This window comes from Equus caballus, chromosome 16, assembly GCF_041296265.1.
Source record: "Equus caballus isolate H_3958 breed thoroughbred chromosome 16, TB-T2T, whole genome shotgun sequence".
In the NCBI taxonomy this organism is placed as follows: Eukaryota; Metazoa; Chordata; class Mammalia; order Perissodactyla; family Equidae; genus Equus; species Equus caballus.
The window spans coordinates 93,566,297-93,581,731 of NC_091699.1; the positions used below are offsets into that span (position 1 = coordinate 93,566,297).

At 40.8% G+C, this 15,435-nt stretch overlaps 1 long non-coding RNA gene across 3 annotated transcripts; it reads right to left on the minus strand.

The window, feature by feature from the left end:
- Positions 1–546: 546 nt before the first annotated feature.
- Positions 547–10,651, minus strand: LOC106781812 (uncharacterized). 3 transcript variants are annotated; one of them, XR_002800833.2, is made up of 3 exons: positions 10,056–10,651; positions 9,264–9,431; positions 547–2,327 (listed from the first exon to the last, which is right to left on the minus strand). It is a non-coding gene; the product is annotated as an uncharacterized lncRNA (long non-coding RNA). The 3 variants fall into 3 exon arrangements; XR_011427398.1 differs by having other exon boundaries at positions 9,264–9,402; positions 10,056–10,589; XR_011427397.1 differs by lacking the exon at positions 10,056–10,651 and adding an exon at positions 9,552–9,709.
- Between the last annotated feature and the right edge of the window lie 4,784 nt (positions 10,652–15,435).

A 15,435-nucleotide genomic window follows, 5' to 3' on the forward strand; every position in this document is an offset into this window, starting at 1 on the left:
CTATGTTAGGAGAAGGTTGGAAAAGGAATTCTTTCACTGTTCTTTTTATATCCCTCTGTCTTACTTGAATTTTTATTACGTGTATTCATTCTTTTTATTCAATTATGGCATACAAATAATACACAGATTCAGAGCTGAAAAGAAGTCAAAGTAAAATTCTTTCACACCTTTCCTATGCCACTTCCCTGCCAGAGGTAACTACGGTTATCAAGTTACCAATTGGTCAGGAACTCTTCCAGACTTGGTCTTAGAAAATAGTCACCTAAATAAGACTAGTCTCCTAAGGGTACCACATTCTGTTTTAATCTGTTTGGATGACTCAAAGAAACAGTAATCTGAGGTAAAAATACAATGGAGAGCAATTTCAACCTTTACTGGGACCCACAAGCAGGGCCCCTGAGTTGCCAGCTGCAGGGCATGCTGTTCCCACGGAAGACTCCAGATTGGTGCCCCTCGATGGTTGCAGCGCACAAGGAGCTGCCCACAGACCAACAGGACAACAAGCACAGACACGAACATACAAAAAATGACTCTGACACTGTGAAATGATGCTGAACTTTGCTTCTAATGAGACAAATGCAAAATAAAACTACACCAAGATACTACTTTTCATCTCTTGGATTGGCAAAGATTACAGTGCTCCCTGACACACCCTCATTCAAAGCCGGCGGAATGACTATTTCTGGCAATTTGACAAAACGCATTCAGTTACAAATGTATTAGCACTTGCTAATGCAAAACACTTCCTGGAATTTACAAATATATACAAACATACTCGAATGTTTAAAAAATGAAGTATGTGTAAGGCAGGCTTCTTAATGAGGCTGCACAGAAACAGTTTGGAGATTCATCAACTTGGATGAGAAAAAAATTGTGTTTTTGTTTTCACTAAATTCTAACTGAAATTGATCATTTCCTTTAATTAGTAGGCAGGAAACCACAATAGTATCAGCCTGTGCCTTTGTTACTGGTAAAAATCTGATCTTTTATGTCATCTTACAGTTGTTGCAGATATTGTAAAATATCATTTATGTTCGTGCATACTTTGAAATTACAGTAGTTATTAGACCCATGCCAGATCTTGTGATTTAATTCATTAATGAATAAGCACATATATTTCTTCTTCTTCTTTTTTTTTATTTGAGGAAGATTAGCCCTGAGCTAACTGCTGCCAATCCTCCTCTTTTCACTGAGGAAGACTGGCCCTGAGCTAACATTCATGCCTATCTTCCTCTACTTTATATGTGGGACGCCTACCACAGCATGGCATGCCAAGTGGTGCCATGTCCGCACCCAGGATCCGAACTGGCGAACCCCAGGCCGCCGAAGCAGAACGAGCGAACTTAACCGCTGCACCACTGGGCCTGCACATATATTTCTAAATAAAAAATATTTTGATAACTATATTTCAGTATAATTGATTTCCTTTTAATCCTAAGGATTTTATTTTATACTCTTGAAAACATTATGGTGAGAAGAAATTCATAGGTTTTAGCGGACTGCCAAAGGTGTGCACCGTACCAAAGAAGTTAAGATTAGGGTAATTCATGGTGTCATGTATATAAAAGCGATTGGAAGCAGCCAAAAGGGTGGACTAGCTAAAAAATATTTGTACGTTGCTACGCTGCAATACTCTGCAGCTGCAAAAAAAGAATGGGGAATCATTTATCTAATCAAATGAAACAACATCGCAGATATTGACAGGACAGTAAAGCAGCGTGTAGAAGAATCTGTGTAGGATGATGCCACCTGTATAAAAACTGAGTGGGGCGAATACGTAATACAAATGTCTATCTGCTTGTATGTGCATAAAACGCCTCCGGAAGATAGACAGGCAGCTGGTAATGTGGTGGCCTCCATGGATGAGAGGTGGGTGGCTGGGGCCTGGAGCGCTGGCGAGACTTTTTCCTGATAAACCTCTCAGTACATTTAAAGATTTGAACCATGTGAATGTATAATCTATTCAAAAATTAAATAAAATCTAACATTTAAAAGCTCCTTACTAGAGTCTGGCAAAGGAATCAGTACACAGCCTGTGGCAACACTTCTTGAAATCCAGTCTCCACCTGGCCTTGGAACCACAGCCCGCCTTGCAGGGCCCTGAGGGTCTCACCTCTCACCACTCCTCCGTCCACACCCCCAGCAAAACTCTCTCTCTGAGACTTCTTTGGCTCTTGCCTTTCCTTATACTTTTAGCTTTTCCTCTTCTGGAAGTGAAATTCAGCCTATTCCAGTAAGAGCAAACACACTCCTGTCTTGTCTCCACTTCTGTTGCATCACAAACGCTCACAAATTCAGTCGGCACTGGTGGAATCATTCTTCACGGGCTGTGAAAGGAAGTATGTGAATATTCACAAGTTAGGCATTTTTTGTCTTCAATATTGATTGTGCACATTTTCATCACAGATTTATTTTAAAATGAAGTCTCACTCATAGAATGGAGCAGATTTTAGTTTTGTTATTTACAAGTGGGGCCTAGTTACTACTATTTGTAAGAGAACATAAATATTATGGGATTAGTTTGCTAAAATATTTCTTCTTCCCAACACACCTCTCGTGAATTCCCTACTGTTCCCAAAATGGAGCCAAGTTTCAGTATATTGATGACCACACTTGTCCAATTGGTCTTTGGCTATCTAGGGCCTGTTTGTAGGACCAAAGTAAAATATTTTGAAGAAAGCATTAATGCTGAGTTCCGAGTCACAATGGCCAGCATGAGTAATGATTGCCCAAATTATGCCAGTTGCAAAACAATTGGGAGTGTTTATAAATATTTGTTTGGAGCTTTATGATAACAGATGCTGATTCTTCTTGAGATTTGGGTCAGCACAGGGAAGCCGGCTTTATTTTTGGAAAGTATTTTATTTAGAAGAAGACTCACAGTTCTTTGTACAATAAACAAAACTATAGCATGTTCTGGCCTCAAGAACTCAAACAAGTCATCTAAAACTAAAACATAACATTATTTTTACGGTGCACTCTGGGAAAATATTTGAGATCTCAACAGAAACCTCTAGCTTGTTTTTGAGTTAGAAATGTGTTTTCTTTGGAGTCATGAACAGGAAGAAGAAAACTGGGACAACTGCCAAGGCTCTGTGCTTTGAGCTTTCCACGCTGCAGAGCCAAGCAGTGGCTGGAACTGTGGGGACGTTCAGGGCTGCCAGTGGGTAAGGGGGGAGAGGGGGGACTTTGGGAGGAGGGAGATAAAACTTCCTGTTACTTCTGAAGACCTGTGTAACAAAAGGAATTGTTAAGAAAGAAAAAACTGATATTTCCAGCTCTTTTTTCCACCCATGACACCCAGTACAAAAATCTCCCTAGCTTGCGTTCCCCCGAGGAGAGCATGGAGGTTAAGACTTTGGAGCTGCAGCCACAGAAGCTACCTAGTCGAGGAACGAGGTTAGTTTTCCTCAAGCCGGGGGTGGGCATGTGCACAGGAAGCAGGAAGGGTTTTGGAAGGACATGGCCTTGGGCTCCCTTGCATGTAAGTGCCTGGCAGGAATTATTTTTGGATGCCCGTTAGAGGCTCCAGCTCGTAGGAGACCCCGAGGCCCTGCAGGTCTCTGTGGGCCTGTGTTGGGTGGAGGAGCAGACCACCTTCTGGGGCATCTCCGCTGTGCCTGGAAAACGCTGCCCGAAGGGTGCCTTGGAGAACTGGTGAGCCACAGCAGACGGAGAAGGTCATAAGGACTCTGCAGGCTTAGGCATCCCAAATACTGGGAAATCCCTGAATGAGCCCCTGAATGGAGGGTAAGAAAGCGCTCTCCGAACATGACTGAGGCTGAAGTTTCCGCCAGACATGTGGATGAATGCACAGAACCAATTTCTCCGATTTAGAGAAATGTAGCATTTATACAACAGAAAGCAGCAGAGTGACATTCCTACTTGCTACATTGGAAGGATACAGTCAGGTGTAAAACTCATCTTCCTTCACTACCAGGACTCTCTTGCTAACGCACGTGCACACACACACACACACACACTTCCATCAACATCCTGGAAGAAACTGCTTGGGACCAGCTTGCCTCCCCGCCCTTTCTTACATATCCTTCAGTCTTCACGTTACCTGTCCCATTAGTCTTCTTTCACTTGTTGGCTTCATTCACTTATTCATTTAATTAATTCTACAGAAAATCTTGAGGGCCTAAATTTTTCCTGTAATTCAAAGTCATAATTCCAGTCTCAGGATGTTCACAGTCTAGAGCATGGTGTTGAGTAGAGAGTGGGAGGGATGAGCGGGGGGGAAGCAAGAAGCAAGAGCAGTTCATGACCCCAGAAGGAGGACAGAGGACTTTAGCAGTACAGAGCGACAGTTAACCCAGTCTGGAATGAGAGGAGGGGTCAGGCTAAGTTTTTGCAAGAAAATGATGATTTAGCAGATCTTGAGTTTGCAGAGAGTGAGTGGGCACAGGAAGAACAGTCCAGAAGACAGATCAGCCAGGGCATATGCTCGGGGACGTGAAGAATATGGTCTACTCAATGAACCACGGAGACTGGCGTTGTAAAAATGTAAGCTGTAAGAAGAACAACCACACATTCCTTCTGCCTACTGCTGTTTCTGAACAGTATGCTCTACATACAGCCATGGACCCTCAGCTATTCCTCAACGATTCTGCCCAGTGTGGATGTATGTAAGAGATAGCAAAGCAAGCAAAATGATTTCTAGCAGCAAAGCAGGAGACTAGATTATTGGGAGAGTTTATCAGACAAATCATACGGAAGTTCTGAAGTCCTCCTGATATATACGAATAGTCAAAATATGTTAGTCAAATACTTAGATCCTTGCATTTCTGTACCTAGAGTAAGACTTGTAATATAATGGTTTTCTGAAAATAGCACATATTAGCAGATATTACTGCAACAAATGTCTTCCCTTATGTGAATGGGTTTTACATATAATTTAGTGCTTGTCAGCCGAAAATAAAATTATTAAATTATTTCACGCATAATTTGGTTACCGATGGTTGAGAAGACACAGAAAGGTTAGCACAGGGCATGGTTTTCCACATAAAGATAAACGCTGTTTTCAGGCTCAATGCAGAACGTCTTCTTTGAAGTAAGATCTTGTCCTTGGCTAATTCTTCCATGCAGACGTGCCTCCTTCCATTCACTCTCCATCTCAAGCCATCTCTCCTTTCAGGAAGTGTCCCAGGAACCAAACTCAGTATGTTTTTAGCAGCTTGCTCATTTTTTCCAAGAAGAAAAAGGAGCATCATTTCTATGGCTGTTTGTTGCACACATGCTGCTTGTCAGGAGTTAATGGACCAAGTAGAGAGATGGAAGAGATGATGAGATTAAGAAACTGTTGCCTCAACTTAGTTTCTCCCCTAAGAAAAAAGTTTTGAAAATTTTGTTCCTTGGGAATAATTTAAGATTTTCAGTCAATGTTCCTTTAGAGCAAGTTTTTGAAGCTTTTGTTTGTACCATGGGCCCCTGCGACAGCCTAGCATTACCTATACTCCTTCTCAGAGTAATGTTTTAAATGCATAAAATAAAACACATAGAATTACAGTTAAAGTAGATTATTTCATAAAAATACAATTACCAAAATCACTTTTAAGACTTCATGATAGCATAATATACTTTTTAAAATGTTTTTATTAACACGCTAAGTAATAAAATCTAGCCGCAAGTCTAGTAGCTGCCATATTTTGAAGTGGAGATGAATGTAAAGGATATTTTCAAGATGTCTACAACAATCATGACGTGATAGGAAAATGCCTTTTATTTCTCTCGGTGGCAGCCTCACAGGAACAGTTAATAATTCCTATGCTTGGGAATCTACACTCGTAATTGGGGGAAGTGCTAGAGGTTCAGGAAAATTAAAAAGAGGACTTTTTTCTTCATCAAGATCCATAGACCGCTGAGTTCTGTCTCGGAGCCCAGACAAAGAGCCTTTGTTTTACAGACGCCTGGGATGAGCACGGTGACTCCGTTTCTACTGTTCATAGGGAGGTCACCCTAATGAGACCGATACTCCCAGAATTTATCTTCATTCCCAGTTAGGAGATGTGAGAAGGAAGTTTACTGTTGCATTGTTCCTTTAAACTCTGTATACCTAAACTCTGTATTTACAAAGTCTAAAACACTGTAAACTCATTCCACACTCCTTCCTTAATCCTTCATAATTTCAGAGTTATTTTTTTTAAAAAAAGCTTTAGCCCAAAGACAGCGCAGAAAAACAGAGCCACCGTGAGCCTGCCAGAGGACCCTAGGTCAGCTTCATCTCCTGCGTGACCTTGGTGAGTCCCTTATCTCTGATCCTTGGCTCGCTCGCCATAAAACAGGCGCAGTGATATCCACCTGGCAGTGTTATGGCGAGGTTGAAAGGGGATAGCATCTATGAAATGCTTCACAAGCTGTGACGAGCTGCGCAAACACTGCAGAAGTCCAAAATAAACTCATAGAGGACTGAGTCTCCTCTATGTCTTTTTCTCACTGTTGTACAAGACTGGGGGCCCACTGAAAGGCAAAGTCAAGGATAGCACACGGAGGAAGAAGTGTCCCTGACTTGAGACTGGTACAGAGCATGAGCAAAGTAGAGTGTCCTCTGCCACCGGGGGGTCTCAGAGCTTCTTTCCCTGCTAGTGTATGGCTGTATAACACCACCCTGCCCCACCAGCCCCACAAGAAGAACAGGAAAACCTTTCCAGGTTTGCTCTGATCACCAGTGTAGCCATCCATCCACTCGCTGATAGTCACGGAAGAATGTTAGAAATGGCTTGCAGGTGCCAACCAACCAGAATTGTAGAGCCGTCAGGGAGTACAATGGCCTTCTGTTTTGAAATAAATATTTAAGCCTGTAAATATCTGTGGGCATTTTGTGAAGTCCCAGTGCACATTTCTCACTCTTCAGCCTATACTCTGCCAAACTCTGCTAACACTGAAACCATACCCCATTTTATGTGAATGGTTATTATTTCAAGATTTATGCATATCTTTTAGAGAAACATACTGAAGTGTTCTTGGATGAAATGATATGAGGTATAGATAAATTGAGTCTGTCCACCTGTTAACATTTGTTGAAGCTACCTGATGGGTGCATGAGGTTTTATTATGCTTTTCTTTCTACCTTTGTATATGTTTGAATTTTTCCATTATAAAAGTGTTTAAAAGTTTGACCTATAGAAAAGAAAAGACAAAGACATTCTGCTTTTATGTTAAATTAGTAGAAATGAATGAATGAATGAATGAAAGTGAATTAGTGTATCAGAAGATTTAGACTCCATCAGGTTCATCCTTAGTTTGTCCTAAAATCTCTCTTATCAATATTGATGTTATTATGTTGCAGATGATAACAATAAACATTACGTTAGGCAGGGAAACACGTAAAGCATGATTTTTTTTTTTTGCTGTCTGCACCTTTTTCAACTAGATGGATCTGACTGACAATGAGCATATCCTCCAGCTGTATCTGTTCAAATATTTGCCAGTCTTTTATAGTAAAAGACTAGAATAGCTGTTTATTCTGAAAATGCATAAAGGTGGTCAACAGGGTGATCAGTCTAAGGGCCTTGTGTCAAAAATACATAGTATGTGCGGCTGGCCCAGTGGCTTAGTGCTTAAGTTCACGTGCCATGCTTCAGTGGCCCGAGGTTCTCAGGTTCACATCCCAGGCACAGACTTACACACTGCTCATCAAGCCATGTCTTGGCAGCGTCCCATATACAAAGTAGAGGGAGATTGGCACAGATGTTAGCTCAAGGCCAATCTTCCTCACAAAAATAGCCATATATATGTATATATATGTTATGCATTGGATATAGAATTAAAATTCATAATGGAGACACTGTATTATTTCTTGAGTGTTGTATCTCCAATACATGAGCACGTATGGCAGTCTCAGTACTATAAGGATATCTTTTATCAGCAAGTTACAAATGAATCTATTTGAGATAAAATATCTTTACATAAATAATCCACTACTTTATCTCATAACTAATCCATAGATCCATTATAAAAAGGATTATCTCATAAGAACATGAAACTGGTGATTACAGCTTATTAAGGCAACACAGTAAAATGGCAATAACCAATTGACAGACAATCCTAAAAATGAAATTGGGAGAAGTTTAAAAAATGCTCCTCTGGAAGTTCTTCCATTTCTACCTTCCTCAGTACCATTACAATTTTATGTAAGGACAAATGCATCACATTTAGGAGTGATTGCTAAAATCAAAAGGAAATCAATAAGTTTCTGCGTGTCATTATTTAAGCTATAAAAAAGGAATATTTATTCCTTCTGTCGCTTTTATAATTATCTCTATGAATATATATTTATGAATTTTATTCCGTATTTCCATGAAAACTGATCTTAAGATTATATTGTTATGCCATATAATAAAAACTAAAAAGTGAATATGGTATTAACTCATATTCTCCCATTCTGTGTTAAAACACACAGCAATAGTGACATGCTACTATGAAGACCAGTTCCTGGTGTGATCAGTCTCTCTTCTCTGAGAACTGAGAAAAGTCTGTCTGTACCACCCAGCTGGCTGATTCATGACTGAAATCGGTAAGCTGCTGGACAGCATGTGCAGGGTCTTACTTGGGTAAATCAAGTTAAGTATAGTTGCCCAAGTGTAATTCCTTTAAGGAAATCTAATGAGCCAGAAAGAAATTACAACTTCTATCTTTATCAAACGCCGACTTGATTCCACTTTGGTTTTCATTGCTTTGATCCAGTTTATCACATAGAAAATGTTCCAAAAGAACAAGTTGGTTTTGCCATGATCTCAATATTTCAATCATGTGTGCATAGCATTCAAGACTGTATTTGCGTGATTCCTTAGAGTGACATTTTGCTCAGCGCAAAAAAAAAAACATGAAGCAAAAACTCAAAAGGAATGTAGTGGGTATACTCCTTACTAAGAATATCTACACTTATGTAACCTTATGTCTTCATAGCTCTTCTAAATTCACAACCAAACAGTTGAGAAAAGGGCTATACGATTGTTACGTTTATTGACCAGAATTGGGCTATTTCATTTGATGCTCAAAACAATGCTATGGTTCAGCAGAGCAGGTCTTATTGTTACCTGTTCCCATCTTACAATTGGGAAAACCAAGACTCAGGAAGGTCAAATGCCCAGGATGACAGAAAAAGTGGGAGGACCAGAAGCAAACCTCCGTTCCCTGGATCCTAGCACTTTGCCCCTCCTGACACGCCATGCAGTTTCTAACATGGTTATGAGTGATGATTGACCTTAAATCACTTGTTTACCTTTGGAAAGCATTTTTCTCCTTGGATCCCCACCTACCTGGCACCAGCTCTCTGCCAGACTCTTGGAGTCACGATTAACAGGAGGTAACAGGCGGCAGCTTGGCCGTCTGCCATGTAGAAAGACTGGATCACCTCCTTTCGGTAAAGGGTTTCCAGGCTCAGATTTGTCAGGCATTCTAAAACCGACAGAAAAACACAGCCACCTCTGAAGCAAATAGAAAAATAAACACCAAATTCAGCATTTTGTGTTCCAAACGAAAACGTCATTCTGCAGATAATCAGTTGTTATTTTTAGAAAGAAAGAATAAAATTTCAGCTCTGTTACCAAAACTATGGCCTCATCCATCAGGGACACTGATGCAGAAGCAAGCAGAAACTACCCAAAGTCTGTAGTTCCTATATGACTGAGTAATGCTTGAATAAATACTCGGTTCCCAACACACAGCTCAGCGTTTAGCTGAGTCCAAACGTACCGCTGCCAACATTTTTAAGTCAATACTGATATCTAAAATAAACACAGGCTGACTAACACACACTGGTACGTTAATGAAAATATATTGGGAAATCGCTCCTTCCCTAGAGAACTGCTTGGACATTTTCTCTGGGTAACTGTTGATTAGTCATAAAAATGATAAGCCCCCTAAACTTTTTAAAAATTAATTCATTCAACAAACTTTTTTTCTTTCTGAGCACTTACTCTTAAGAACTGTGAAGGGTATGAGATTTTACCCTCCTTTCGAGTTAACAAGTTAGCTTGCCGTAGTGCTATAGAAGCTGGCATAGAAGTCATGAGCCTCCCGGGTCAGAGACCAAGGACTTGATTGCTTACCACAGTAGCAGCAGGCAGTGTCAGCATTTGAGAGGAACTCCGAGCTTATGGAATCTTTTATACTGAACAGTAAGCACGCCTGCTCATTGCTCCTGAGGGAGACACCTCCTCACTCTTCCAAAGCACTTTCTTATACAAACATCCTTGAAAAGCAGTCCAGAACAAAGGCAGTCAATGACGCTACTCGAAAGGTGTGTAGAGTGTGAGAAGCCCATGGAGAATTGTCTCCCAGCACTTGTTCTCTGCCAGACATTGTGAGAGGTGCTAAAGATATGAAGATTAAAAGAGAGAGCATGACATCCAGTTCCTGATGAATCTAGTATTGCTAATAAATTTAACCATGACCTTGAACTCTCAAATTCTGTCCATGGAAACATTGGGAAGTGCAGTTTGTTCAGTATCCCTCCTTAACGTCATTCTTACAATAAAAAAAAATTGGTGGAGGATCCACAAGGCAGAGATCTTGTCCTTCAGTCCAACTGGGTTGCTCGTGAAGTGTTAAAGCAGTGAGTGCCAACGAAACAGAGCTAACGCATTGTATTTGCAGTGGAGCGAGATATTTCAGCATTTCCAAAGCAGCCAGTCTGTGGCATAATGAACCGAATGACATACAGGTAAAGGTCAGCGGCAGGGGAAGTAGATAACAGTGTTTAAAGACAGAAGTGAAAGCTGATAGAAAAATATTATGAGGGAAACCTCTCTTAATTGTACTGGTACAACTTTATTATAAAAGAAATGAGAGTGAAGCCACACCAAAATTCAGACCAAACCAGCTGGCTCTAGCAAATGAATCACTGACAAATGACCTTTAAAATATAATTTAGAGGTGAGTTTTTCCGTGGGGACTTGAGCATTATCACCAGAATGCATTGAAAAGAGAAGTTTTAAAATTCCGCTGAGAATATGCAGTCTGAGCCTCCGAAAAAGACATAAACATTCTATCCAAATCATTTCAACTTCAGTTAGTTCTTTATAATGACACTTCTCATTAAGATGATCCAGTTCTCTTTATTCTGACTTTGTTTTTCCCAAGCAACTTTTCAATAATGATTCAGCTTCTCAGGCTGACTTACCCATAAGTGAGAGAAAATACTGACCTGAGAAGATGAATGTTTCAGACTCCTTAATATCTCCATTTTTTTCCACTCCAAATTAGTTAACTGACAATCTGGTTTATCAACCAGGCTCTTGTGAATTTAGTTAGTGCAAGCCAGTTTCACCAGAGTCTGATTTTCCCTGAATAACACGAAAAAATTAATGGAGTTTTTGAAAATGCAGACATACCATCAAAAAATACTCATATTCATCACTGGGCTCATGCTGGGGCCCTCTGGTCAATATATGCATTCTACAAGACTGAATGATCAACCAACTGGCTTTTCTCCCTTTAACATCTTTTCAGTGTAAAAATGAGTCCATCTGCCCTTTTCCTTTGGCTTTTCCATAAAAGTTAAAGTTTAAGAACCTGTTGAAGTGCTACCTATGGTCCTTAGCACACAACACATTTCCTACCCTTGAGTGCTATCTATCAGCTAATATTTTCTTGGGCTACCCGTAACAACGACAATTTCCAAACCATTTGATATACAGTCACGTCTGTTCGTCTTAGATCTATCAGAGGTATTTCCTCTAAGATTATATGTGTGTGAGTGTGTATGTGTGTGTGTGTGTGTGTGTGTATAATGATTTTGGGACATAGTGGGATACAATTGGATAACAAAGGCCTGAATGCATGGAAGCACAACGTGTGTTTAGACAATTTAAATCCATTTAATTATGATGATGTGATTATCCCCAAATTAGTTTATCATTCCAAAATATTTGAATTATTTTGCGCTTAGGAAATAAGTTCAGTTTCCCAGTGTCTCAGGCACTTTTCCTACCAATATTGCCTCCACTGTACTTTGTGGGTAAAGGGCTGTGAGGGAGCCTTCACATCTCCCTATTTAGAGGCGTTCAGTGTTCTGAGGCCCTTAGGAAGAGCAGATTATGAAAGTCATGAAATTTAACCACTGTGAAAAAAAAGTAGTAACATGCTATTTATAATATCTGCTGACTGTGTCTGAGGGAGTTACTCTGCTAAGTGCAATGCGGGAGAGAGGTGGGGTTCAGGAGGGAAGGTATGAGAAGCCCTAGTGACCTCTCCATGAGAACCCACCCAGCCAACGCCTATGCTCACCCTTAGCAAGATTTTCAGAGCAAAACTTCCTTGGATGTGTAAGGAGGAAGGAAGGAAAACTACATTGGAGTCAAATTTGCTTCTCTGTGCTTTTTTTTGGGTCCCCATCAGCCATCAGCAGGTGCTTGTCTTTTCCCCATTGTCAAAATACCCTCAGTAATGAGAGAAATAGAAGGCAGACCGCCCGGATCGGCTGAAAAGCCATAAGCCAATCAGCTCAGGCGGGGAGAGTGTGGGCATTTTTTTTGCAGAGGGATTAGATGTGTGCGTGGAGGGCAGGGGTCCGGAGTCTACCCCTGAATGGAGTTTCCAAAAGTCACTCTGTATTAAAAACAAATTTTTAACGCAAAAGTTGCACATCTTAAAAGGTTTAATGTCTTTAAGGAATTACTTTGACGTGGCATTTGCAAAAGTCACGATACAAAGATGAGACAGGAAAGAGGGTGAAGAGGAGCCTAGGACCATGGAGAAGGGTGACGTCTTGATTGAGCTTTACCTATTTTGCTCCCCAACCCTAGGCTCCGCCTCACTTTCCAGCCGGGCCCTGCCCCCAGCGTGGCACCCCTCACGCTAGATTATTACTCTGAGCAAGAACTATCGCAAGGGATAAAGAATAAAAGCGCATGTCTGCCTGAGCAGGACTCTCCCCTGCCATTGTCTCTCTCGACTCAGTTACTGAACTCTCAGTTTCCTCGCCTGTAAAATAGAGTTCTTAACACCAGCCTCCCAGAGCATTATGAAATTAAATAAGATAACGTTCCCAGAAGCAACTGGAAACAAGGACGCAGGTAGTTGATCTGAGAGGAGAATGGAACGCGCCGAGAGAAGGGGGAGCGAAGCCTGGGAGGACAGCAGCCGTGAGAGGTGATGAGCAAGCCCGCGGCTGCCAGGCCTTACTGGAGCTTAAAACACCTCTAACATCTCTGTGAAAAAAGAAGAAAGGTCAGCCCACCTGACCATGTGACACAGGGGGACTCCTCCTGAGATTGGTGGCAGAGGAATTCTCTCTTTTAAATTGGTTGTCATGTGGAATGGCATAGCTCGAGTTTTTGTCCCTTTATTTTATTTAGTTGTAAGCTATCTAAAACAAGTTTGGCAAACAGTGTGAGCTAACGTCCATTCTGATTGAGTGACAGCAACACCCTAGAATTGTGTTGAGAAGGATTCTGTGGATCCATCCACGCTCAGAAGCAAAAGAAAACAGTGGATTACTGACATGCAGGGGGAGGAACAGTGCCGTGCTCTGTGTCTGTCTCCCTAACCTCGCTGTCACCCATATCCTGCTGATGCATATACGCAGGCCCAACAGAACTTGATCCTGTAATACCCTCCCATTCTGTGAGGACCTGAAAACAGTCATCTAGATAACTTTTAAAATATTACAGCTAGAATATTAGGGATGGTTCATAAGAGATATTAAACTAATTAAAACTACAGGACCACTTTTTTACCTACACATTGGCAAATGTTAAGAAGCATGGGTGAGCTCGTGGAGAAAGAGGCCTCACACAGATTTTGGTGGGTGTGTAAAATGGTCCAATCCCTTAGAACCAAAATGAGCAGAGTGTAAGTGTCCATGCCCTTTGACTCAGTGATTCCATTCTAAGACTTTAACCCCCAAGTATACTCACACGTGCACATACGTGTCCTGAGGTATGCTCATTGCAGAAATTTCAGTAGCAGCAAAGATTGGAAGCAACCTAAATACCCATCACTAGGGGAAAAGTTATATAAATTATAGTTCATTGGGACAATGGAACACTGAGCCATGCAAAGAGTGCTGAAGATAGTCTGCGTAGGGATGTATATGGAAAAATCTTCTTGATGAGTTGCTAATACAGGGGCAAAATGATTTATTATGCTAACATTTGTGTAAAAAAGAGAAGGAAATATATACACACACAAATACACGTGTGTATTTGTTCATGCAAATTATATATTTAAATACAAAAAGGTTCTAACAGAGGTTGCCTCTGGGGAAGAAAACCAGAGGGCAGGCAGACAGGAGTGGAAGGGGTGTTTACGCTCCCCCACTCGTATCTCCTCTTGTACTTCTTCCATTTTTGTAGACCATGTTAACGTACATTTGTAAAGGGAGAAAATTAACTGTTTGCGAATTCTAATTGTTCTTGATCCCGCTTCCTTTTCTTCAATAATCTTAAGGAGAAAGGAAGGAAAGAAGGGTCACTCTTGTTCCCACCACTCGGGGAAAATCGTCGTTAATATTTTGGGTTAATACTTTGGTATATTGATATTACTGCCCAGTCTTTTTTCTCTGCATAAATATTTCTCTGCCTTTTAAACTTAAAAAAAAAGGGGGGTGTATCATGTGCACATCTGCTTATATCTCCTGTTTTTTCACCTAAGATATCACAGTTTTTCACGTCAAACATTCTTCTACAACGTGGTGTTGAGTGCCGCATTGTACTCCAGAGTTTGGATACACTGTAATTTATCCACTTGATCCCTTACTGTTGGGTATTCTGGCACGCAGAGTTCTTGTTGAGAGTTAAAACATAAGGACCAGAACAATGACACTGGTTTTATGTGTGACTTGAGGTGCCAGTTTCTTTCTCTTAGAGTCACTCCTCATTTGTAGACAGTCAACACACTCTGTTCTCTCTGTTCACTCACAACCTGAGGCCCCTCCCTGAGCCAAAATCATACATGGAATATTTTATTTATGAAGAAGCTTTTTGTTACCAATGAGTAACTGAAAAAATGCAGTGCATTCAAAGTATTTCACAAATCATTTGCTCATGATTATGACGTTAATTGGAACTAAAAGAATTAGCATACTTTAAAACCAAATTGAAGGGATTACCTTTTTGAATGTTAAACTATGAAGAGATGTTCATTTTATTTTACAGAAGGTAGAGTAGAGTTTGAGTAAACTTTTCCAGAAACCAAAAGATCTGCAGAACAGAAATGCAGAGAGAAATGGAGGGTGTTTATCAAATAATGCAAATAAAGTCATCAGTGGTTTGCAGCTTATGAGGACAACACGGTGAACAGCGGCATTTAACAAAGCCATTTCAACCATCTGTTCAGAAGCCACAGTTCCATGCAAGCCCGGTTCACAAAGGTACAAAGCTGAAAGGAAGTTCAGAGGCTTCGAGTCCCAGGTTCCTACCTGCTGGGAAAACCCTTCGTGCCTGGAGGGATGCAGATGGCGACAGCACCATCTCAGTAATGGGACCC